This window comes from Cervus elaphus, chromosome 18, assembly GCF_910594005.1.
Source record: "Cervus elaphus chromosome 18, mCerEla1.1, whole genome shotgun sequence".
Taxonomy (NCBI): domain Eukaryota; kingdom Metazoa; phylum Chordata; class Mammalia; order Artiodactyla; family Cervidae; genus Cervus; species Cervus elaphus.
This window is the reverse complement of record NC_057832.1, coordinates 96118396-96144621: the sequence shown is the minus strand read 5'-3', so window position 1 is coordinate 96144621 and position 26226 is coordinate 96118396.

The window sequence follows — 26226 nt, the reverse complement described above, 5'->3', positions numbered from 1 at the left end:
TGGTAGGAGAATGATTGTACCACATTTCCACATGCATTCAGTACTCTTAGTTCTTGGCAAGTATTCACTGATTCCCTGACATGAGGATGAGGCTATTAACAAGCCATCAATAGATCACCTCTCCTGCATCTTGCCATATTATCTACTTTGATACCTGATGTCCCAAATCAGCTCTGTGGGGCATAATTCTTTATAAAGTTAGGTCTCAATTGCAGACCTAACTTGATATCAAATATCCGGTAGTATTTTGTATCACTATTGTCTTCCAGCCTGATCTATATGCCAAGTTGTCATCATCAAACCTGCTTCCATTGCAATTGGAATGAGTTATTTTTCAGGAGGCTTCTCTATTCCTCAAGTAAATATTTATTTCATGAGCCCAACCATATACTGATCCCAACTTAGACTTAAACTGAGTCTTCAACTACACATGTATTATAACTGCTTCACACAATACTTATTCATGTCATCATTTCACCTTTTCTCATTTGAGAATAAGCACCTTAAGAGACATCTTTGCTCATATTTGTATGTCAGGTTTAAAGGCAGTATGTTGCACATTTTAAGTAGGTATAAAAAGAAAAATTAGGATAAAGAGAAAAATTGAGAAGGAAAGAGGGAGAAAAGAAAGGATATAAAGCAGAAAATAAGGAAAGTTAAATGATGGGATAGCAGACAGAAGCAAAAGTTTTCAACAGTTTCAAAAACTTCGCATGAGAATTGAGAATTAATAAAACAGGCTAACTAATGATTGCAACATAGCCAAGAAAATAATGGAACATTTATAACAAGGTAAAAAGTTTTGTACTTGTAAAACTAAATGTCATTGCAGGAAGTAAGCAATAGAGCTTAGGAATTAGGGCAACAGAGAAATCTTTAAAGAGAATCAATGAGACCCAAAAAATGCCACGATCTGTCAGATTCCTATCATCCATTAAGAGATAAGTGAACGAAATCCTCAATCCCTATTCCTTTATATCATCATCCTGTTAACATTACTAATTTAGACAAGAAAAGAGAAAATAGTGCTTTATCTAACAGTTATTAAAGCTAAAAGTAAATCAGATGGGAGCATTTGTATGAACATGTTATAAAACTAATACTCAATATTAACATTTCTTGATTTTTAACATCATTTATAAAACTGATTTCTTGAGCACATGGATATGAAGTAAAATCAACTGTTAAAACACTCCACTACTACCCATATCCAAAATTACATTTTCCCTGGACACAGAGACACCTGATCCCTTTGGCAGTATAAACAGTTAAGGGTTATTGATCTCTGTCTTATTCTTTTATATGGATGACTTACTTTACAAAAATGTCTCCCAACTCTTCTAGACCAGTCACTGAATTTATTAAAATAATCCTCTCTCCCTATTCCATGCATAGTGAATAAAAATCTCTGGTACCGAGGACAGTGAATCTTTATTAAAATGATTTCCAAATATTTGAATGCAGCTATCTGGCTCTTGTCCTCAGACTGACATTTAGAATCACTCTTCTGAGCTCCATATTGCCATGTTAGTCACCATCCAAAAGGCTGATTGCTTGGATCCCACATCTAATGTGTTTGGGCATCATCACCGTCCACCCTTTTTCCAGATCCCAATGTGTACACATTTTGGCTGGGCCCACTGATGTCCAAACCAATCCAGTACTCACTGAACCCCATTTCTAATGTAATCACAGAGTCCTTATGAGTCACTGCAATATGTGCAGATGTAGTTCTTCACTCCAAGCCAAGTATCCCAAATGCATCAAAGGGCAAATCTGAAATGTGTTTCATGATATCTTTGGGAGACCAATAGTGAGTTGATTTGCCACCACTAATGCTCTGAAGAGTGTGTCTTCTCCTGTAGATAAGCCTTATTAGATGAAATTCAGGTCTGACATACTGCTAAGTCAGAAGCCGGTGCTCTGGGATGGTATTGAACTGCTACATAATGAAGTCAGCATAGTCAGAGAAAAGAAATGAACCCAAACGTGGCAGAAGAGTACCCTTTCTCACCTACTTGCGACAGGTTGTGTGGAATGCCTTTTCCCTTTTCTTAGAAGCTATGTATTCCTAGAATATGTGCACCTAACCGCTCACAAGAAGAGCATAATTAGAAAAGAAGCAAAGTAGTTGCTTCTATATCATCTCATAATTACTATATGCCAAGACGATGAGAGTTATCACAATGAATCATTGCCAGGTTTGGTCTTCTGGCTGAAGATTTTAAAGAGCTCAGCACATTTTGAAGACGTTTGAAATTCTTTGGCTTCTGTCATAAATTTAAAACCCAGAGCTTTGCGTCAGCTGTTTTAAGGAGAAAAAATAGTCCAAGTCCATAATAAATTTTTAGTTGAAAACTAACACTGTTATTGTATTCGGAGAAAATGTCATTAATGCACTCAAATCTTTATTAGTTGGAAAGGCCAAATGGAAGACACATCAAAATATATGAGATCAATATAGAAAGCAAGTATATTATGTTGTTTTTTAAAACTAGAAATTTCAAGATGCTTAAAGAACTATCACAGTGTCTTTTGAGACCAGGAGCAAAATGTGAAATAGTTGAAGAGTACAAGTATGGAATACAGTAGGACTAGAGAATGCAAGATGCTATTAAAAAATGACATGGAAGAAAGAGACACAATCCTGTTTTCAGATAACATCTGGATGACCTAGAAATAGAATTGTTTGGACAAGCAAGTGATTTAAATAAATTGCACTTTAAAATGTGGCAGGAACTCGAGTTAATGTTCTGTCACTTGAATAAATAGATGACAATTTAAAAATAAGATATGCTATGTCTGGATAACAATGTGAACCAAATCCTTCTTTACTATTAAGCATTCAGATGTTGTCACATAACCACTTGGAACAAAGTTAAAAGGATTCATGGCTTTTAAATTAGAAATAATTTTTATGCAGCATAAGTAGAGAACAGAGGATAAAAATACGTAAACATATCTGATACAAATACATATTTAACCCAGTTGATTGAAACTTTGGGAGTTCAATAGGAAGAATAACTGAACTTCTATAACATACACCCTAAAATAGCAGTGACAAAGGCACAGAGGTGTATTTCACATTCACCAACAATTTGGTTCCTGTGATTGGCAGATGCCCTCACAGGGTAATTCAGAGGCCCAAGCTCTTTACATTATGGCATCCCCTTCCCCTAGGTCCTCAAAGCCCATTCTGTTCATCCAACAAATGGGAAAAGATAATCTTAGAGGTGGTTTTTACTAGTGCTAGAAGATAGATACATCATTTTGCCACATCCTATGGCCACACATAACTAATAAAAGCAGGAAAATATGCTCTAGATCTGTGATCAGCATGAAAGGAAAACAACTGTTTAGACCAATCTTTTGCAATGATTATCAATTGTTTCCTTGAAAAATTTCACTGCCAGCAATTTTTATTCTTCACGTGCATGAAAAGTTAACAGTTATAATCCCAAGAGGTCAATAAAATACAGTGTCTTAATGGTATGCCAGAGTTCTGCAATGCATTTCAGGTTGGGGAAAGGATTTACCTTTTTATAATCAGCGTAGTGCGTGCGTGCTCAGTCATGTCTGACTCTTTGCGACCTCATAGATTGTAGCCCATCAGGCTCCTCTGTTCATGCAATTTCCCAGGTGAGTATACTGGAATAGGTCATCATTTCCTTCTCCAGGGGATCTTCCTGACCCAGGGATTGAACCCGAGACTCCTGTGTCTTCTGACTCAGTAGGCAGGTTCTTTATCACTGAGCCATCTGGGAAGCCCTATAGTTATCATAATTCCTTTTAAATATAGAAATATATATTTAAGGGATGTAATGTGCCTGAAGATCATGTTAAACAGAAGTCTACAATATTTAGATTTCATAACAAGTTCATCTTAATTCTCTGAAATTGGTTGGAGTATTTAGCATAGCAATAATGGTAGCTAAAATTGGTTACTTTAATAAGATTCAGAAGAAATCTTTTTGGAAAATGTTTTTAAAATCCTCACCATCAGATTTCTCCCTCTAATCCAAACCCATAAAAAAGGACAAAGTACAGTGATATGCAACTATTTCTTAGAAGTTTTAAAGTTTAAAAGTCCCCCAAAAAGGTAAAAAAGAGAAAACTATAAAATATCAGGAATTGGGAGAAATACAAAATGAATAATTATCTTAGGTATAATGTAATACTGCTTGTAGTAGCCGTGTTCTGTGGTTTTATTCTGGTTATCACAGAAAAGGAGTTTTTGTCACTATTAGTGTTAATCTGTGTGATACTGAAGAAAAATAAAGGAGTCCTGAGAGAAACAAGCTCGTGTGTGTAGAGTAGTTGCTTAGGCTTAGTGACTGAAAAAACAATCTTCCCTCTCTGAGCTTCATTTTCCTTGCATGTAAAATATGGTTGACAGCATTAAGTTCACAAGAATGCTGAGAATCAACCCGGAATCAAGTAAGTGAAAGTCAGGTTGTAAAAGCAAGTCTATCTTACCTCTTGGGAATAAGTTTGTGACTTACTGTCACTGCTTTATTCAAATGGATAAAATAATCTTGGCCTCATTTCTCTCTTCATTTTGATGTGGATCATTTTAAAGTCTTTATTGAACTTGTTATAATATTTATATATTATATAATAAAATATAACCAATTAACAATAATATTTAATAATTAATATGTAATCATACAAGGGGAATTATCATCAGACATATATAATATAAGGGGAATACCAGCTTCCCCACCAGGGTCGAGCCCACACCCACTGCACTGGAGGGTGAAATCCCAGCCGCTGGATGGCCAGGGAATTCCTTTCCCATTTATCTTCCAAGTGAAAAATTAAATAATGATCCTGAAGGGATTTCATGAAGATAAGAAAAGCAACAACTCTAGAGTGTTACTAGTTATTATGCATCATTGTATTTCCCTCAAACTAAAATCTAAGAAGACCTCATTTGGGTTTCCACATGACATGTTACAGAGTGAGGCTTCGACATTCTTTATGAACTCCTCTGTATCTTGGTATTAACAGAATTTATGCACCACATTATAAGCTGCAGGAGTGCTTTCAAATCACTCTGGTGCAGCAGAGGGTTAACCAGATTTCACTCCGCACTTACTTCACAGTATAAAGGAAGGTTGTTTTAGAGATCAGATGAGTTTTAACTAGAGTAAGTACAGCAGCAAAGCAATGAATGCTGTTGCCTAGGAAATAAAGGAATGGGAGAGGTAATCAATTTCTTCCAATCTTTATTTTACTCACCCACTTGATTTGAAATCACATATTGCTTCTCCCCAGATTAACAGTTAAGGCATCTTCTTGCAACTCAACAAGCATTACAATGTACACTCAATTTTGAATATATTGAAATCCCCATCATAAAAAAACCTTCTGAGGCTTCTATATTTAAAATAACAGCATTTTCTAGTTAAGCCAGCAAATATAGACACATAGAAATAAAGAAATTTCTGGCGAATTAGCTCTCTGGCATAAACTATGGTTAACTGTGTGCATATTTATACATTTATTTTACACATTCTGCTCATTTGTTTCAAAAGTAGACAGTATACTTTCGGTGTTCATTGTAATCTCAATTTGGTTCTACTTCTTTAATGTGCTTTCTTGGCATCTGCTTTTAGGGAAATATAGCTGGTCATTAACACAAATTTGCATGCCTTACAACTGTGTTGTCTTTCATGCAAAATATACATTAGTAAAATAATTACAGATGGGAAAGTATGCCCCATGGAACTGTTTCTTCATTACAAAATTATCCTGTTCTGATCATTTTACATCCACTTCATTTAAGGGGAGAACACAGGAAAAATCAAATATTTCAGTAGTGATAGTCATCTTCAGAGTACTTGTTCTTTCAAAGTGAGAAATGATGGATTATATATAAAAGGAACCATTACAGAGAGATTTACTTAATAAATTATTTCCAATTCCCCTCCTTTTCACCACCCTCCCCATTCTGTAAGAACAGCCTCTCTCAGCTTCAAAGCAGGCTCCTGCTAAAGCTTCCAGAATCTAAAGTTCATGGTGGACTTGGCAACTAAGGTCCAGAAGAGGAGGATTTGTCATAAAGTATTATTTAGTTTATCATAGTATACAACTTTCCTTCCCACCTATCAGTAGGAAAACCCTGAACTGAATGCCCTTTATGTTACTCCAGGTCTACTCTCTACCCTCTCTGCCCTGCTGTGTGCCTGGAAAAACTGACCTGTACAGACTGCATCAACTGGGATCCCTCGCCTTCTAATTCCATATTAGGTTTAGCCATTGGGAAGCACTAATAGGTGATTTCAGGCAAAAAGGAGAAAAAGATTGGGGATATATTCTTCAACTTTTAACATTGCTGGGCAACAGTTGGCAGTGTCTATACCTTTACTGATGTCCATAGATCCTGCTGGGCAGTCCTCTGCTAGAACTTCTGGCAACTTCTGCTCTTTACCAAGTCAAGCCTAACAATGGGAAAGGCTTCCAATTGGAGCTAGTTCCAAGACATATTATCACCTTCTCTTGGTTTCTTACACTCACATATTGTTTGTAGCCCCTTCATTAAGGGCTTCTCTTGTGGCTTAGCTGGTAAAGAATCCGCCTGCAATGTGGGAGACCTAGGTTTGATCCCTGGGCTGGGATGATCCCCTGGAGAAGGGAAGGGCTACCCTCTCCAATATTCTGGCCTAGAGAATTCCATGTACTGTATAATCCATGGGGTTGCAAAGAGTCAGACATGACTGAGTGACTTTCACTCACTCCCTTCATTAAGCTATTATATAATTTGTTGAGATTGTCATTTATTTTGTGAACAATCCAGTTTCCTACTTATGTTTTATTTCTGTGGAAATAATAGATAAAACCAGATTGAGATTTCTTGAATTACAGAATGATGGACTGTTAGAACTGGAAAAAATCTCATACATATAACCATGACAAAAATGAGATCCCAAATTATGAAGCCTTATGCCCAATCACATCACTAATTTGTTGAAGAGATGAAATCATAACCAAAGTCTTCCAAATCCTGGTCAAGGGTTTTTGTTTTTGTTCCTCTTACCTTAGCAATGTCTGTATTTGATCATTCAGAATCTGAAAATGAGATTAGTCATAGGGATATGAGTTTTCCTTTGCTAAGTCACTTCAGGTGTGCCTGACTCTTTGCAAGCATATGAACTGTAGTCCAACAGGACTCTCTATTCATGGGATCCTCCAAGCAAGAATACTAGAGTGGGTTGCCATGCCCTCCTCCAGGGGATCTTTCCAACCCAGGGATCGAATCCACGTCTCCTGCCTCTTCTGCCTGCATTTCAGGCCCATTTTCCTCTACATATTTCTTTATCTTATTTGTGTTTGTTTTTTTTTAACATTTTTAAGGAAGATTCATGTAAGTAATGGAAATGAAAGAGATGAATACAAAATAAACAAAAGGAAGACTACAATATTTGAGGAATACATTGTAGGGACAATGATAGTTGAATTTTAAATTTCAGTCATTAGAAATATGCATTTTAGCAACCCTTGTTTATCTCTTCAGTTTATGCTGAGAATAAATAGACCCCAAAGCGAGTGAATTTTGTGTCTAAACCATTTAGTGCACAGCTACAAACCTCACATTAAAAGGGCTCATTATTTCATGAAATGAGCTCAAGAGGAGCTTCAAATCTGTATTTCAGAGATGGGGGGGACATACGTCTTTTACATGATTAGCCTTCTCAAGATGGAAATAAAAATCTTAAAAACTACTACTAACATAAAAAATTTAACTTCTATTGTGTGTAACCTATTAGTTTATGCCTTGTAGAAGTTTATAGTTAGAAACAGTTTCTAAGAACCCTTAGCATCTTTTATTACTCCTTATATTAAGTTACTTCTAAAAACTAGAAGGAAAATATATTTACTGTCTGTCTTCCTAAGGGAAAGACAGTATATGGAACATAAAAATAATTTATTCCATAATTTGGTTGAAAAACGTGTCCTTTAATTTGCCACCATGTAGAATTTAGCATTTCAACAAGAAAACCAGAAAAATAATTTATAATACATATACACAAAGAAATTCATGAGCAGTCTTATTTATTTAGTTATACTTTACTTTTAAAATGTTTACATAACTGAAAAAAAAATATAAAACACCGATATTATACTTTTAATGGGATAATTCAATGGCTAAAATGATATTTTGCCTAAATTCATCAAGCATCTGCCATACATACTCATTGTGAAATCCTAGATATTTGTGTATAACAAAAAAGCTGTGTATCCAAAAAGAAAAACAAGAAGCATTTTCCCCTATAATATAAATCAAGGGATGATCTGAAGAAGGGTGTCACTTGATTTTATATTTAAAGAAGGTATACAGTAAAATAACCAACATCTTTGACAGTAATGAATAACATTATACTATAGCCTCACTAAAGCTCCATAGCTTTGAGTCTGGCTTTTGATACAGTTTCAAACACAGCCTACATGCACTTATACATCAAAAACGTTCAAATGGGAAAAATATACAAATCAGTCAATCCAACAATAATAAAATAGCTATCAGAGAAAACACATGCGATCTGAAGAAAAGATATTAAGACTTATTAATGATCTGGCACACTTCCTCTGACAAAATAAGGACCACCCTAATGGTGGTCATTAGGAGCTGGCTGACTGTGACGCACTTCCACACGCATTAGCATCCAGGACACTCCTGGGTATCACACTGGCCCAGAAAAACCAGTGATGGCAATTGACCCAACTTGTGTTTTTTTAAATCATATGATTGATCACTGCTACTCAGTGCAAAGAGAAAAACAACATGAACATATGAAAAATAGTAGTAAGATTACATAAGATTAGAAGGTCCATCTTATTTATATCTATATTTCCACTATTTAGGATGGTGCCAAGAAAAGTTAATACTTATAGTCAAGTTATTACATGTTAGGTCGTATTGAATAAATCAACTAATGTTCCTTCACTGCTAGTAATCTATTGTACTGAACTTGAACAAATTGTTTCAACTCTCTGAGCTTGAGTTTCAACATCTGAAAAATTGTAAACTATAATAGTACCACCTCTAGGAGGCTTCCCTCAAGACAATGAAATGAGATAATACACATGAACACACTCTTTGGACTTCACATACTGTTAAAGATGGAAAGTTTGTGTTGTTATTTTAATATTTTATGGATTAAATAAGAAAGCTAAGTTTGCCACTGACATTCTGTTCAACACATGGTTAGATTTATCTAACAATTGTTAGGCTTTATTTTTCTTAAGAGATTCAATAATATTTTAAAGTTCAATGACAAATGACTTGCAAACACTTTTATTTTTTAACACATTTGGTTTTACCACAAAAAGATGGCTCATCATTTTTCCAATATAAATAAGTGATAACTCCATAGTAGTAACACAAATAGCAAAAAGCTGTGAAATCTAGCATTTCAGGGCATGTCTACATAGCCAGTGTTCCCCCATGAGGGAAGTCCTAACGGCATGAGAGATAGTTGAATCATAACAGTGAGAAAATGACTAAACACATTCTTTCGTACAGAAAGCTCCCAGTGTCTGTGACGGCCAATCTGAGACAGGGACAAAAAAGAAGCTGTTTACACAGTTGTTTATACAATACAGTCTTTGCAGCTCAGGGGGTCTACCACATAGTTTAATAACTGAGAAATTTCTAGAAGTGTTGTAAGCAAATTTATTCCTGGAAGAATATGAGGTTATTTTTCTTACCTCTGGAAAAAGTTACGCTGTCTTATGAAACATGATCAGTGTTAGTGATCACAGAAATAACTCTACCAATGGGAAAACAGAAAAGTAGCTATAGATGAAAAGTGAGGGCAGAGGTGACAGAAAATCAATCATTAAATACTGTTAGTGAAAGTGGGAGAAAAGGCACCTTGAGGCAAAAAGGAGACAGTAGTGGTTACTTGAAAAGCATGTGAATATTTTTACATTCACCAAAGATATTAATTGCTAGAATTTAGGGACAAGAAATGACCTAAATTATAGATGATTCATAAACTACATCTAGCATTCTTAATACTCATTAATCTTTATTGTAGATAATAAAATGGTTACTATTTTAAAAATATTTTAGTAGTTTTTACAAAAGTTTTAGCTTATGGGCATATTAAAAAAACTGGAAAAATCCAGTAACCTTATTGGTTAGTTTTCAAATAATAAAATTGGGATCCTCTATCAAGACGAGAAATTCTATGTTGTTTCCAAAATGTGTTACTTCTTGAAACACGTTTATAAGATTTGTCTAATGTCTACTATGAATATAAACTTACTAATTTCTATTGATAGGAATGACTCAACATTGGCAGAAGAGAGGACCACCACCAACACACACTTAGCACAGATGCAACATGAGCAAGACCGACTGATTAACTTGTGACTGATAGTCTCCTAAGTGTTTCTGGGTTGATTATCAGAGATGTCAACTTAGCCGTTGACTCTGAATGTTATCCCTTCCTATTCTTGCTTTTCAACTTGATATCAGTGGTTTCTTTCAAACCAGCAATACCTTGATGTTAGCTGTTAGGCTTTAAGTCTTTCAAGAGGATTACAATTATTTTTTTCTCATGTTCCCAATTTTTCAACTGATTTTTCTTAAGATTTTGGACTCAGAAAAACATAAACTTCCTGAGAATCACTGGGAAGAAATTTCTGCATGGAAATCCTATGCAAGACAAACTCTCTTTTCCGTGTCAATAAGTGGCATGACAGGCAGGCGGTTTCTTGAGTTTTCATCTAAGTATGAAAGTATCAGTCACTCAGTGGTGTCAGAATTCAGAAACATAAATATTCATCACTGTAAAATGGTAAGAAATATGTATGTTGGTGTCTGTCCCTGAAAGTGAAAGCCACTCAGTCGTGTCTGACTCTTGGCCACCCCACAGACTGTATTCCGATGGGCTGCTCTGTCCATGGGGATTCTCCAGGCAAGAATACCGGAGTGGGTAGTCATTCCCTTCTCCAGGGAATCTTCCTAACCCTGGAATCAAACCCAGGCCTCCGGCATTGCAGGTAGGCTCTTTAACTACCAGGGAAGCCCCCATCTAAGCATGAACCCTGGGCTCCTCTATGCCTCCCACACACCCAGCCTTCTGAATGCTGCTTCAAATATATCCTGAACTACCATTATCTCTCCAGCCACAAAGTTAGCACCACCACCTCTCCTGGTGATGACACAACAGTGTTTTAGGTGGCCTTTCTGCTTCCACTTCTGACCCACTAAATATAATTTACCACACAGTAGTCAGAATAAAAACTTTAAACATACAATTTAGGTCTTGTTACTTTCATGCTTAAAACCCCCATCAGTTTCTTATCACATATAAAGTTTAAATTTTGTAACATGCCTTCCAAATTCCTGATAGTCTAACTTTCCAAACCGATCCCCTCAGGCTGAATTCTAGGCCCACTGACTTTCTTTCTGTTTTTCAAACACTGTAAGTTAATTATTTGATCTTTTGTTGTATTTGGTTTCTTCCTAAATTGTTGTTGTCCTGCATTTTCAAGGATGAACTTAGGAGTTACTGCAAGTGACTTCCATGACCCGTGAATCTATGGTAGCCTACTGCATACTCTCTCTTATACCATCTTATATAAATTTTCTACATAGTATCTATCACCAGGTTTTTTTCTTAACTGTCCTCTCTCTTCTTTCCTTTCCTTCCCTCCCTTTTCTTCCTCCCTCTCATCTTCTTTTACTAAAATGTAAACTGTAATAAAGCAAAAGTTGTCCATTTTGTTCACTGCTACATCCCAAGCACTTTAGAACAGTATGTGGTACATAGTAGTGCTCAGTGAACAGTTATTAGATGAATGAATTAATAAAAAAGGAATATTTTAGATCACACAATTAAACTGAGCTTTAGTTTCTTGATCTCTAATGTGATCATAATACTGATTTTCTCAGAGTTCTTATAAAATTATATGTGATTAGTTCATGCAAATACTTGTAGAAACCACCATGAAAATGGAAGATACTAAAATATTAAGCCTATGAAAGAGAATTTTTTAAAAAACCATACACAGCACACAGCTACATTTAAAATATAAGCCCAAATCTAGTAATCATATATATTAATATATACTTACCTGATGGTGCATATGATAAAGAATCCACCCACAATGCAGGAGACCTGGGTTCAATCCCTGGATTGGGAAGATCCCCTGGAGGAGGGCATGGCTACCCACTCCAGTATTCTTACCTAGAGAATCCCATAGACAGAAGAGCCTGGTGGGCTACAGTCCACGGGGTCACAAAGAGTCCAAGACTGAACAACGAAGCACAACATAACACATATTAATAAATATTTTTAATTAAGATACATTTTATGGGGTGAAATATTCTTAAGTGGGGCTCACATATATATATTTAATCAATATAGATTTTATGGGGTAAAACATTGGAAGTTGCTCAAGTTATTTAACCTAATTTAGAGATTTAGGCTTCAGCAAACAGAAGGAAAAGGAGGAAAGGCACTTTTTGTTATTGAGTACTTAAACTGAGTACTTCAATCTAAAAAATAGATTGAAGATCATGTTAAGATTTTCATGTAATATACATCACTGAGGTGGTATTGTCATCTCAATTGATAAATAAGGAATTCAGCCCCAGAAACATTAGGTCGTTATGTCTCCAAACTGGGTGCTTTTCCTATCATGTCACCTTGCCCCCATCAGTGGCTGGGAAGATGACCTGACGCAGATGCCTCCAACAGGTTTTTTGATGTTATATCTTCAAACGCCAGTTCTACCTGTACCTTTTCCAGGTAAATCCCACTCCCAGCCCCAGCTGAGAGGTTGTCAGGTCACAAAACTCCGTGTCACTTTAGCTCCCCTTCTCATCTCTGCACATCTGACCCAAGAAGAAACTTCTGTGGCCTGGCTTTAAAAAACATGAGTGGATTGCTTTTGTAGGTACTTGAATTGAAAAACCAGAAGCAAGTGTCAGTCACCTGGGATTTTTTTTTTTTCAATGCGGACCATTTTTAAGATCTTTATTGAATTTTTTAATATTGATTCTGTTTTATTTTTTGGTTTTCAGCCACGAGGCATGTGGGATCTTAGCTCCTCAACCAGGGATTGAACTTACACCCCTGCATTGAAAGGTGAAGTTTTAACCACTGGACCGCCAGGGAAGTCCCCATCTGGAGATTTTGAAACAGGTTAAGTCATTAAAAAAAAAAAGAAAGAAAATTTATGAAGCAGAGTCAGGAATGAGGTTGGTGCCCTAGCAAGCCAAAACCATCCACAAGTTGTTGCTATTAAAGAGTAGAAGTAACATATTATGAGAAAGGAGAGCCAGAACAAGGAGCCCACATTCTGAGATTAGGGAGACCATGCAGCTCCTAAGAAATGCAAGAGAACCTTTGATATCCTACTTAGTTTCAGTCCCTATAAGACTACGTTTCCTATCTTTGGATGCAATTGCTTGTTATATCATCTTAAGAAAATCTGTTTCTCCTTCCTATTGCTGGAGCTAGCTGGAAAGGTCTCTCCTTCTTGAAACTAAAAGGATCACAACTAGAACACATCATGCTTATTACCTCCTCCCAATCTCGGCCATATAGCCTGAAAACGTAGCTTCACACAATGAGAGCTACATCCACCCCACAGCAATGATTTCTGAAGAAACTGTTTGAAGAATAAGCAATTAATAAAAATAATAGCAAAGGGCTTCCCTGGTGGCCAGGTCAGTAGAGAATCTGCCTGCAATGCAGGAGACTGGATTCGATCCCTGGGTTGGGAAGATCCCCTGAAGAAGGAAATGGCAACCCACTCTAGTATGCTTGCCTGGAAAATCCCATGGACAGAGGAGCCTGGTGGGCTGCAGTCCATGGGTTTGCAAGAGTTGGGCATGATTTACTGAGTAAACCACCATCCTAAAAATAACAGCAAAAAAGATCCCTAAATATTATCTGAAAGACTGTGCATTGTGTTTCTGTGCTCAGTCACCCAGTCAAGCCTTGTTCTTTTGCAACCCCAAGGACTGTAGCCCACCAGGCTCCCTTGTCCATGGGATTTCCCAGGTAAGAGTCCTGGAGTAGGTTGCTATTTCCTCCTTGAGGGGATCCTCCAGGCCCAGGGACTGAATCCAAGTATCCTGCATCTTCTGCATTGGCAGGCGAATTTTTTACCACTGTGCCACCCAGGCAGCCCTGTGCTTTGCATCATGTCAATTAATGCAAATCAAATTTTTATTGCTACTATTAGTGCGTCATTGATTTGATCTGATCATTTTTATTCAAAGTAAAAGCTATACAAACTAACATGCATCTGTAACTTACATTCCTAATAGCTGAACTTAAGTATGGATAGAAAGTAATTTTATGCACTTCATATGCACTAGTAGAAGACAAATATGAGCTATGGTTGACATAATGATTTTCTATCAGACTAATGCAAAAAAGTCTGCTAATTATAAGCCATAACTCCAAAAGAATAAGATTAATATCCTCATGTCTTAATAAACTCTCATTAATTATTGTATAGTCACACTATTGTAACTTCAGACCAAATTGAAAAGTGCTTTTTTCTAGTTAATACGAATTAGAAACAGGTTTTCTAAGTGTCTGTCTTCAGGCATGGATATAGAGATGGTCCTGGGTTTCTGGATGTAGACAGAGGGAATAAAGTAAGCAATACAGGTTTAAGTATTTAAACAGGAGAAGAAAAAGTTGTGAAACATTAGCTCATCCCCCACACAGGGAGACTGTAAAGTCACAACAACATGTTGTTCTTAACAGACAATCAATAGTCATGATCCGCCAAGGGCAGATCCTCAGTTCATTAGTTAGGACTTACTGTAAATAATGAGCCTTATGATAATTAAAGATGTTCCCTTTAGCAACAATTTGGTTGCATTTAACTAATTTTCTGTACCCCTGAAGAAGGGAAAGGCTACCCACTCCAGTATTCTTGAGAATTTCATGGACTGTATAGTCCACGGGGTCTCAAAGAGTCAGAACATACTGAGCGACTTTCACTTTCATTTCTGTAGATAGGATATTCATTTTCCCAAGTAATAGGCTTCAAGATTGACTGATTTCAATCATGTGTGACAGAAAATGAAAAAATATATATATATATGTGTGTGTGTAATATATTAAGGTGTAATATATATGTGTGTGTAATATATTAATATATGTGTAATATATATTACATATATAATATGTATATGTAATACATATATATATATTTACCTTAATAAATATACATAAATATATATGTGTATATATATATATATTTTATAGGGGCTTTCCAGGTGGTTCTAGTAGTAAAGAACTGTCCTGCCAATGCAGGAGACATAAGGGTTTGATCCCTGGTTTTGGAAGATCCCCTGGAGGAGGGCATGGAAACCCACTTGAGTATTCTTACCTAGAGAGTCCCATGGACAGAACATCCTCCTGGGCTATAGTTCATAGGGTCACAAAGAGTTGGACATGACTGAAATGACTTAGCACTCACGCACACATTACTTTCTAAAGGAACAGAAACTTAGGTATTTTTCTGAGTAGTAAGATCCCCTGGTTCCAAATAGGAAAAGGAGCACATCAAGTCTGTATATTGTCAGCCTGCTTATTTAACTGATATGCAGAGTACATCATGAGAAACACTGGGCTGGAGGAAGCACAAGCTAGAATCAAGATTGCCGGGAGAAATATCAATAACCTCAGATATGCAGATGACACCTTTATGGCAGAAAGTGAAGAGGAACTAAAAAGCCACTTGATGAAAGTGAAAGAGGAGAGTGAAAAAGTTGGCTTAAAGCTCAACATTCAGAAAACTAAGATCATGGCATCTGATCCCATCACTTCATGGGAAATAGATGGGGAAACAGTGGAAACAGTGGCTGGCTTTATTTTGGGGGGCTCCAAAATCACTGCAGATGGTGATTGCAGCCATGAAATTAAAAGACGCTTACTCTTTGAAAGGAAAGTTATGACCAACCTAGATAGCATATTAAAAAGCAAAGACATTACTTTGCCAACAAGGGTCCATCTAGTCAAGGCTATGGTTTTTCCAGTGGTCATGTATGGATGTGAGAGTTGGACTGTGGAGAAAACTGAGTGCTGAAGAATTGATGCTTTTGAACTGTGGAATTGGAGAAGACTCTTGAGAGTCCCTTGGACTGCAAGGAGATCCAACCAGTCCATCCTAGAGGAGATCAGTCCTGGGAGTTCATTGGAAGGACTGATGCTGAAGCTGAAACTCCAATACTTTGGCCACCTCATGCGAAGAGTTAATTGGAAAAGACCCTGGTTCTGGGAGGGATTGGGGGCAGGAGGAGAAGGGGATGACAGAGGATGAGATGGTTGGATGGCATCACTGACTTGGTGGACATGAGTTTGAATAAACTCCAGGAGTTGGTGATGGACAAGGAGGCCTGGTGTGCTGCGATTCATGGGGTCGCAAAGAGTCGGACATGACTGAGCGACTGAACTGAAATGAACTGAACTGAACTGAAGATCCCCTGGAGCAGGAAATGACAGTCCACTCCAGTATTCTTGCCTGAAAAATTCTATGGACAAAGGAGCCTGGAGGGCTCTGGTCCATGGGGTCATAGAGATTCAGACACAAATGAGCACTCATGCACATTCATGTTCATGATGTACATAAAGAATTAAATTTGAAAAGGCGAGAAAGCTATAAATCAAAAGAGTTAAAAATAAAGAAAAAATGGTTGAAAAGCATGTGTGGAGAACAAAATCAAAGAGTTTTGTAGTGGGATGCTAGATGCTGTGTGTCTTATTGTCTCTTCCTTTCTTAATCACCCCACAAAATCTTTAGTAATCTTACAACTCACTATATTTTGAAAATGCAATGAATGTTAGCAGTGATTCAAGGTGAACAAAAAGAAAAAAACAAGATCATGTGCAAATCTGTATTACTAAAATAATCCAATCAGTTAGTTTTAAACATTTTACAGTATTTTTGTTTTTTAATTACTAACAAAACCCTAGTTTAATAAAAATAAGATAATTTACAAAGGTTAAACTTTTTAAAGTTATTTCATGGAATAGACTACATACACACCGGACATACACTTCAATGATTAAAGAAAATTTCTCATTTAACTAAAAACAGGAATACAATTGACAAATTTTCCGAATAAAACTGAATGTGTAAAATTTGCATGGCAGGAATAGCAATGCAGACATAGAGAACAGACTGGACGCAGTATGAAGAAGGAGAGGGTGGGACAAATTAGAGAGAGTAGCACTGAAACACATATTACTATATGTAAAATAGATAGCTAGCAGGAAGTTGGTGTATAATGCAGGGAGCCCCTGATGGCTCAGACTGTGAAGAATCTGCCTGCAATGCGGGAGAGTTGGGTTCAGTCTCTGGGTTGGGAAGATCCCCTGGAGAAGGGAAAAGCTACCCACTCTAGTAGTCTTGCCTGGAGAACTCCCATGGATGGAAGAGCCTGGCAGGCTATAGTCCGTAGGGTCACAAAGAGTCAGACAGGACTGAGTGACTCAGCACACAGCATACACGGTATAATGCAGGGAGCTCAGCCAATAGTCTCTGACAACCAAGACCGGTGGGATGGGGTGGGGGTGGGAGGGAGCTTCAAGAAGGAGGGGATGTATGTATCTACACTTGTGGCTGATTCACATTGTTGTATGGCAGAAGCCAACACGATATTGTAAAGCATTTATTATTCTACAATTAAAAATAAAAAAATATAGGACACAATTTTTTTTTAAATAAAAATTGACTCTAGCACAGTGTTTTCATAGATTTTTGACAGATCATCATAAGGTACTTTAGTTGATGAGCACAACTTAGTTGGAGAAGAAACACTTGAAAATGTTAATTACAGATGGAAATCTTTGGCTTAGTCATTTGCAATAACTTCCTTCCCTAATATGTACAAAATATAAAAGTACCTTTTGATTTCAAATTTTTGCTTGATTAGTGATTAATATAGTTTCTATACTTTATGTATAATTGGAACCAAATGAAAATCCTTGGTAAGATTTATATAACAGAAATCTTTGCAACAACATTTTCTCTAGGATGAAATATGTTTACACTTTAAATTTATTAATGCTTATAATTTCAGATAACCCAATGCCATAAAATGATCTGTTTTGTGAAATATTCTCTTAATTCAATTCAGTAAATTATCTGGAAAAATTAAGCTCCTCTGAGTTTGGATTTTGTTTAAAACTGGAGTTATTTTAGTCAGTATGCAAAATCAGTGTGTTAGGTTTCAATTGCTGCTTTAACCAATTTCAATCCTAAAGAAAGGAAATGCCAAACAATGTTCAAAGTACCACACTATTGCACTCATCTAACACGCCTGCAAAGTAATGATCAAAATCCTGCAAGCCAGGCTTCAACAGAATGTGAACTGAACTTCCAGATGTTCAAGCTGGATTTAGAAAAGGCAGAGGAACCAGAGATCAAATTGCCAACATCCATTGGATCATCAAAAAAGCAAGAGAGTTCCAGAAAAACATTTACTTCTGCTTCATTGACTACACCAAAGCCTTTGACTGTGTGGATCACAACAAACTGTGGAAAATTCTTCAAAAGATGGCAATAGCAGACCACCTGACCTGCCTCCAGAAACATCTATATGCAGGTCAAGAAGCAACAGTTACAAATGGACATGGAACAACAGACTAGTTCCAAATTGGGAAAGGAGTACATCAAGACTGTATATTGTTACCCTGATTATTTAACTTATATGCAGATATATCATGCAAAATGCCAAGCTGGATGAAGAACAAGCTGGAATCAAGATTGCCCAGAGAAATATCAATGACCTCAGATATGCAGATGACACCACCCTTATGGCAGAAAGCAAAGAAAAACCAAAGAGCCTCTTGATGAAAGTGAAAGAGGAGAGTGGGAAAAGTTGGCTTAAAACTGAACATTCAGAAAACTAAGATCATGGCATCAGGTCCCATCACTTCATGGCAAATAGATGGGGAAACAGTGGGAACACTGAGAGACTTTATATTTGGGGATTACAAAATCACTGCAGATGGTGACTGCAGCCATGAAATTAAAAGATGATTATTCCTTTGCAGGAAAGTTATGACCAACCTAGACAGCATATTGAAAAACAGAGACATTACTTTGCCAACAAAGGTCCATCTAGCCAAGGCTATAGTTTTTCCAGTGGTCATGTATGAATGTTAGTTAGACTAAAAAGAAAGCTGAGCACCAAAGAACTGATGTTTTTGAACTGTGGTGTTGGAGAAGACTCTTGAGAGTCCCTTGGATGGCAAGGGGATCAAACCAGTCAATTCTAAAGTAGATCAGTTCAGTTCAGTTCAGTTCAGTTGCTCAGTCGTGTCCGACTCTTTGCGACCCCATGAACCACATCATGCCAGGTCTCTCTGTCCATCACCAACTCCAGGAGGTTATCCAAATTCATGTCCATTGAGTCGGTGATGCCATCCAACCATCTTGTCTTCTGTCATTCCCTTCTCCTCCTGCCTTCAATCTTTCCCAACATCAGGGTCTTTTCAAATGAGTCAGCTCTTCGCATCAGGTGGACAAAGTATTGGAGTTTCAGCTTCAACATCATTCCTTCCAATTGAAACCCAGGACTGATTTCCTTTAGGATGGACTGGGTATCTCCTTGCAGTCCAAAGGACTCTCAAGAGTCTTCTCCAACAATACAGTTCAGTAGCATCAATTCTTCAGCACTCAGCTTTCTTTATAGTCCAAGTCTCACATGACTACTGGAAAAACCATAGCCTTGACTAGATGGACCTTTGTTGGCAAAATAATGTCTCTGCTTTATAATATGCTGTCTAGGTTGGTCATAACTTTCCTTCCAAGGAGTAAGTGCATTTAATTTCAAGGCTGCAATCACCATCTGCAGTGATTTTGGAGCCCCCCAAAATAAAGCCAGCCACTGTTTCCACTGTTTCCCCATCTATTTCCCATGAAGTGATGGGACCAGATGCCATGATTTTAGTTTTCTGAATGTTGAGCTTTAAGCCAACTTTTTCACTCTCCTCTTTCACTTTCATCAAGAGGTTCTTGAGTTCTTCTTCACTTTCTACCATAAGGGTGGTGTCATTGGCATATCTGAGGTTAAAGTAGATCAGTCCTGAATATTCATTTCTAGGACGATGCTGAAGCTGGAACTCCAATACTTTGGCCACCTGATGTGAAGAACTGACTCCTTGGGAAAGACCCTGATGCTGGGAAAAATTGCAGGCAGGAGGAAAAGGGAACAACAGAGGATGAGATGGTTGGATGGAATCAACAACTTGATGGACATGAGTTTGAGCAAGCTTCAGAAGCTGGTGATGGACACGGAAGCCTGGCATGCTTCATTCCATGGGATCACAAAGAGTCGGACACAACTAATCGACTGAACTGAACCAACTGCCATTAAATTAGTGGTTTGCTGCTGCTGCTGCTAAGTCGCTTCAGTCGTGTCCGACTCTGTGCGACCCCATAGACGGCAGCCCACCAGGCTCTGCCATCCCTGGGATTCTCCAGGCAAGAACACTGGAGTGGGTTGCCATTTCCTTCTCCTTTTAAAACAACTCAAATTTGTTATCTTAAAGTACTAGAGGTCAAAAAGCCAAAATGTATCTTGCTAGGCTAAAATCAAGGTGTCAAAAGGACAGAGATCCTTTGTATGCCATATGGAGAATCTTTTCCTTGTCCTTTCCAGCTTCTAGAGACTACATTCTTGACTGTTGTCACTCCATCATTTTCAAAGCTAGCAGCACAGTATCTTCAAATCTTTCTCTGACTCTTCTGCCTCCTTCTTCCACTTAAAAGTTAACTTGTTTTTATACTGAGCCTACTAAAATAACCCATGATAATCTCAAGATCAGTTAATTAGCAGGTTCCATCTGCAACCTTAACTCCCTTTTGCCAAGTAGTCTAACATAGATCCCAGTGATTAACACATGGATATCTTTGGAGAACCACCTCCAGCCACTAAAAAAAACTGAAGTTGTTTCCTTTTATGATCTATATTTGTGATTTTCAAGCATTTGTAGTTCATTTTCAGTTTAATACCTTACCATAAACTCTATCCCTAGAGGATTAGAGGACAAATTTTATGTCTGAATAGAATCGATAAGTTTTTGTGTTAAAAATTCATCAGTATCTTTCCACAGTGGGGAGATAGTATATGATGCCTCAAATCTTAGATTTTTACATATTGCCCACTTTATGAAGAAGATTGGCTAGAACCTTACTATAAAATTCCATGGCAAATGAATGCCCAGAAGGGAGAGATTTTTCCTACCATCTCTCTTTGGGCTATACAGATTATGCTGTAAATGTCAGAACTGGCTTTCTACAATTCAGTTTGAAAAGTTTCCCTTCCATAGCACTGAAATTTAACAACCAGTGAGCCAAACAGCCAACTAAAACTTAACAGGCAAAAGCGTTATTCACTCAGTCGTGTCCAACTCTTTGTGATCCCATGGACTATATCCCACCAGGCTCTTCTGTCCATGAAACTCTCCAGTCAAGAATACTGGAGAATCCTTTCCAATAGCATTCAAAACAATTTTAGTATTGACTTGATAAAATACCACCATATTGTAGAAGGTTTTATAATATTTGTTGTCATACTGCATTTCATATTTGGCATTTTCAACCTGAAAAAAGAAGAATGCATTGAATTTATATAGTTCAATTATGCTTAAAATCAGACATTTCTCTCTAAACTCATATCTTTATAAGATCTAGAAGGAATGCAATTTGGAGTGAATTATGGTTATAGAATAACTTTGAAATAAAGGCCTTTTAGTCTAACATTTTCAATGTACCATAAATGGCTATTTGGGAAAGACTAAGGTTAAAAATATTTTTGTAAACACTGATTTACTTAAGATAGGTGTATTGGTTTTCAGGAAAAAATATCTCCATGTGGTTTTTCTGATATAAACACTTCAGTCTTATATTTAGAGAACAATTATTTTACCTAACTAAAATTTAGGATTTCCATCCAGTAGGTGAATATGTATAAATTAGAGGATACTGTAGTAACAGTAATAGTAGTTAATAATTTCTTACACTTCATAAACCAGAAAATATACGGATCTAGACTCAGGCAGATCTGGATTCACATCCCAGACCAGTCATTAATGAGTTGTGTGGCTACGTACCTCAGTTTTCTCATCTATGGCTACCAATAATAATGCAACCTTTATAAGATTCAATGAGGATTAACTGTAAGTAAAATATGGGTGCTTAGCATAGGTACATGGAGAAGGAAATGGCAACCCACTCCAGGACTCTTGCTTGGAGAATCCCATGGACAGAGGAGCCTGGCTGGCCATAACCCATGGGGTCACAGAGAGTCAGACACGACTGAAGTGACTAAGCAAGCAAGCAAGCAAGCATAGGTACAAATATTTTATTTGACTCAATGAATGATAGCAACTGTTGAAGTCAAAAATTCTTCCTCTATATTCTGTGGGTCAATGGAAAACTGGTGACAAGTGTTAACAAATGTGAATAAAGAATATGTTTAAACTTTCATATATGTGTATGATAGAGAAATTAGTCCTGAACTAGTCTTCTCATCATAAACAAACATAAAATGAAAAAAAATGTATTCTTTTGGAATAAATTCCTTGCTTGGAATTTATTAATCAGTGAATAGGTTTATTTAATAACATTTGGAAAAAAATTTCTATATCTTTCAAAATGTCTTCTTTCTCTATATCCTTTCTTCCTGGTCTTCAATTACTCATTTGATGTTAGGCCATAAAACATGGAGAATAAGTTTATTTAAATCTTTATTTTCTGATGGTTCCTTTTGAAATTAATATTAAAAATGAATTTTATCATGAACTTTCAATAGTTTATTTCAATTGAGGCTCAGTGCATTTGGTTTCATTTTTCTCTGTGACTTTAGCTTGTATAATTTCTATAGACTTTTCTGTTGTGCTATCCAGGAAAAACATCAAGTGATTTATTTTTATTCTAAATATATTTCATTTTCATTTCCCATTTCATTCTTTTAGAAGTTTTATATCTCCTCCAATATTTTGCATAGTTTCCTCCTTATATACATCATTAACTGTATTAACATATTTTATATACTTATTTCAGAGTCTTCCTCTGACAGTTCCAACATCTGTGTCATCTTGTTTGTCCTTTCTATGTCCCGTGGAGCCATGGCTCATTTTGCTCCCCTCTTATTTAAACCTTGCATCACCATCAGAACTACTACAAACAAATGTTTATGGCTTGAAAGTGAAAGTGAAAGTCACTCAGTAGTGCCCAACTCTTTGCGATTCCATGGACTACACTGTCCATGGAATTTTTCAGGCCAGAATACTGGAGTGCATAGCCATTACCTTCTCCAGGAGATCTTCCCAACACAGGAATTGAACCGGGGTCTCCTGTATTGCAGGCGGATTCTTCACCAACTGAGCAATCAGGTTTATGGCTTGGTAGTCATCAAAAGATGAGTGGATAAATGCATGCATACATAACACAATGGAATATTATTCAGTAAAGAAATTCACTATCTCAAGCTATGAAAATACAGGGATGAATCTTAAGTAATACTGTTATGTGAAATAAATCAGTTTGTAAAGGCTGAATGTTGTATGATTCCAATTACATGAAATTTGAGAAAAAGCAAAACTCAAGTAATGATTAAAAAAATTCAGTGATTCACATGAATTTTTCAGGGGAAGAGGGAGAAGATTTACTAGGTGAAACACAGGAGATAGTGCAGGGTGGTGAAACTATTCTTAAAAGAGTGCAATGATGCATGCATGACACAATGCATATGTAAAATCCATAGACTTTACTGCAGGGAGAGTGTCATTCCCTTCTCTATGGGATCTTTCTGACCCAGGGATTGAACCCAGGTCTCCTGCATTGCAGGAAGGTTCTTTTCCATCTGAGCCACCAGGGAAGCCCAATCATTAATATATGTACATTTAGAACATCATTTAGGAGGTCAGGGTAATCCCAGGAAAAAATGCAGAATGTAATAAAACCATCTAGCTGCATTATAAAAATATGAAAAAAAAATTAATGAAGAGGATGGGAAAAATGAACTAACCTAATTAAATTTGGAAACAGAGTATATAAGTACTTATGCTGCTCAATAAAGTTGTTTCCCATAGGAGTGTGAATGAGTAGCTGATACTGCTATATGGATGTACTGGAATTGAACAGCTAAATAAATGTGAGTACATGCTGGGAGCCAGGTTTCTCACTGTTGGAGAGGGAAGTTATAGATAAGTAAGGGAGAAGAGTTTATAATGATCCATCCCTGGTGGCTCAGATGGTAAAGAGTCTGCCTGCAATGTGGGAGACCCGGGTTCAATCCCTGGGTCAGGAAGATCCCCTGGAGAAGGGAATGGCAACCCACTCCAGTATTCTTGCCTGGAAAATCCCGTGGACGAGGGAGCCTGGTGGACTACAATCCATGGGGTTGCAGAATCAGACATGACTGAGAGACTATCACATACATATACATGTTAATGAATCAGAGCAGGAGACATACGAACTTATGTTTGACCTGGTATAAAAATGGTTACATACAGAATTAACTGAAGGAAATGTACAGGAAACTAGACATATGAGCTTTAAGGAATAGGAAAAAAAAAAAAAGAACCTTTAAGGAAAAAAAAAGAAAAGAAAAGAAAAGAAAATACAAGGTTGAATCGTGTGATTGCAAGATTAGTAATGCTTATTTTTCATGGATTGATCTTTGTGGATTATTGCATAGGGATAATGACGATGCTTGAAAAAATGTACTGGTGTCTTTACATTCACTGTGAATTGGAACTATAAAGAAAAACATTGATTTTTGTAGCCAGTGTATTAGGAATTTAATCATTATGTTTCTTACCTTGGAGAATTTATCTAACTCAGCTTTTTGTCTCCTTAAGGCAAACTTCTACTGTCCTCCTCTACTACAAACATCTGTTTTATTTTGGAAATGTGTACTATGGCATATGTTCATTTTCTTTTTCTAACTCATAACTTAGTGTCTCTTCATATAAATTATTAATTAAATTTATGTGCACAAAGCCCCAGTTACACTGTAATGCCATATTGCTGCCTTGCAAGTGTGAAGGGAGCTACTCAGCTCTTCTGCCACCAAGGATTATGTCTTCTATGGTGACAGATTAGCACTTCTCCACTCCAGGCTTTCACATTTACTTCTCATGAGTCATTATATCCAGGATTAAAGGCTTAGTCTGTGTCCTAGTCAGTTCAGCTTGCTAAAGCCAATATACCATAGACTGAGAATCTTAAACAGCAAGCATTTATTTCTCACAGTCCTGAAGGCCAAGAAGCAGATCCAGTATCTGGTGAGAGCCCACCTCCTGGTTTGCAGATCATTCTTGCTGAGTCCTCACATGGTAAAAAACAGAGGGAGGGAGGCTAGCACTCTTTTATCTCTTCTTGTAAGTGAATGAGTGAAAGTTTGACTCTTAGCGACCCCGTGACCTATACAGTCCATGGAATTCTCTAGGCCAGAATACTGGAGTGGGTAGTCTTTCCCTTCTCCAGCGGAATCTTCCCAACCCAGGGATCAAACCCAGATCTCCCGCATTGCAGGTGAATTCTTTATCAGTTGAGCCAAAGGGCTAATCCCATCTTTGAGGTTTATATCCTCATGACCTAATTACTTCCCAAAGGCCCCACTTCAAGTACCATCACACTGGGGATTAGGCTTCAACATATGAATTTTAGAGGGACACATTCAATCCATAACACTCCTTCCCCACCAAAATTCACATTTTTCTTACATGCAAAGTATACTCATTCTCTCCCAAAAGCCCCCAAAGTCTTAATGTGTTCCAGTATCAATTCTAAAGTTGAAAGTCTCATCTAAATATCTAAATCAGATATGGGTAAAACGGTGACTCATCACAAGGCAAAAATCTCCAGCTGTGAACCTATGAAACCAAATTCCCATTCCAAAAGGGAGAAATAGGAAGGAAGAGGTAACTGGTCCCAAGCAAGTATCAAACCTGGCAAAACAAATTCCCTTAGATCTTGAGGCTCAAAAATAATCTTCTTTGACTCAATGCTCCCCCTTTTGGACCTTGCGGGGTAGTAATGTCACTCACATGGCTCAGGAGGGTTCTACACAAGTCTTGATGCTCTTCAGCGAAACTGCTGGTGTCAAGACAGGGGTTGTGTCCCCAGGGTTGCCCCAACCCCATGGCTTCTGTTTGAAGCCTTGGCAATAGTCCAGAGGATCTCTGACTCACCTTTGGGGCCTTCTGTTTTCTTGAAGGC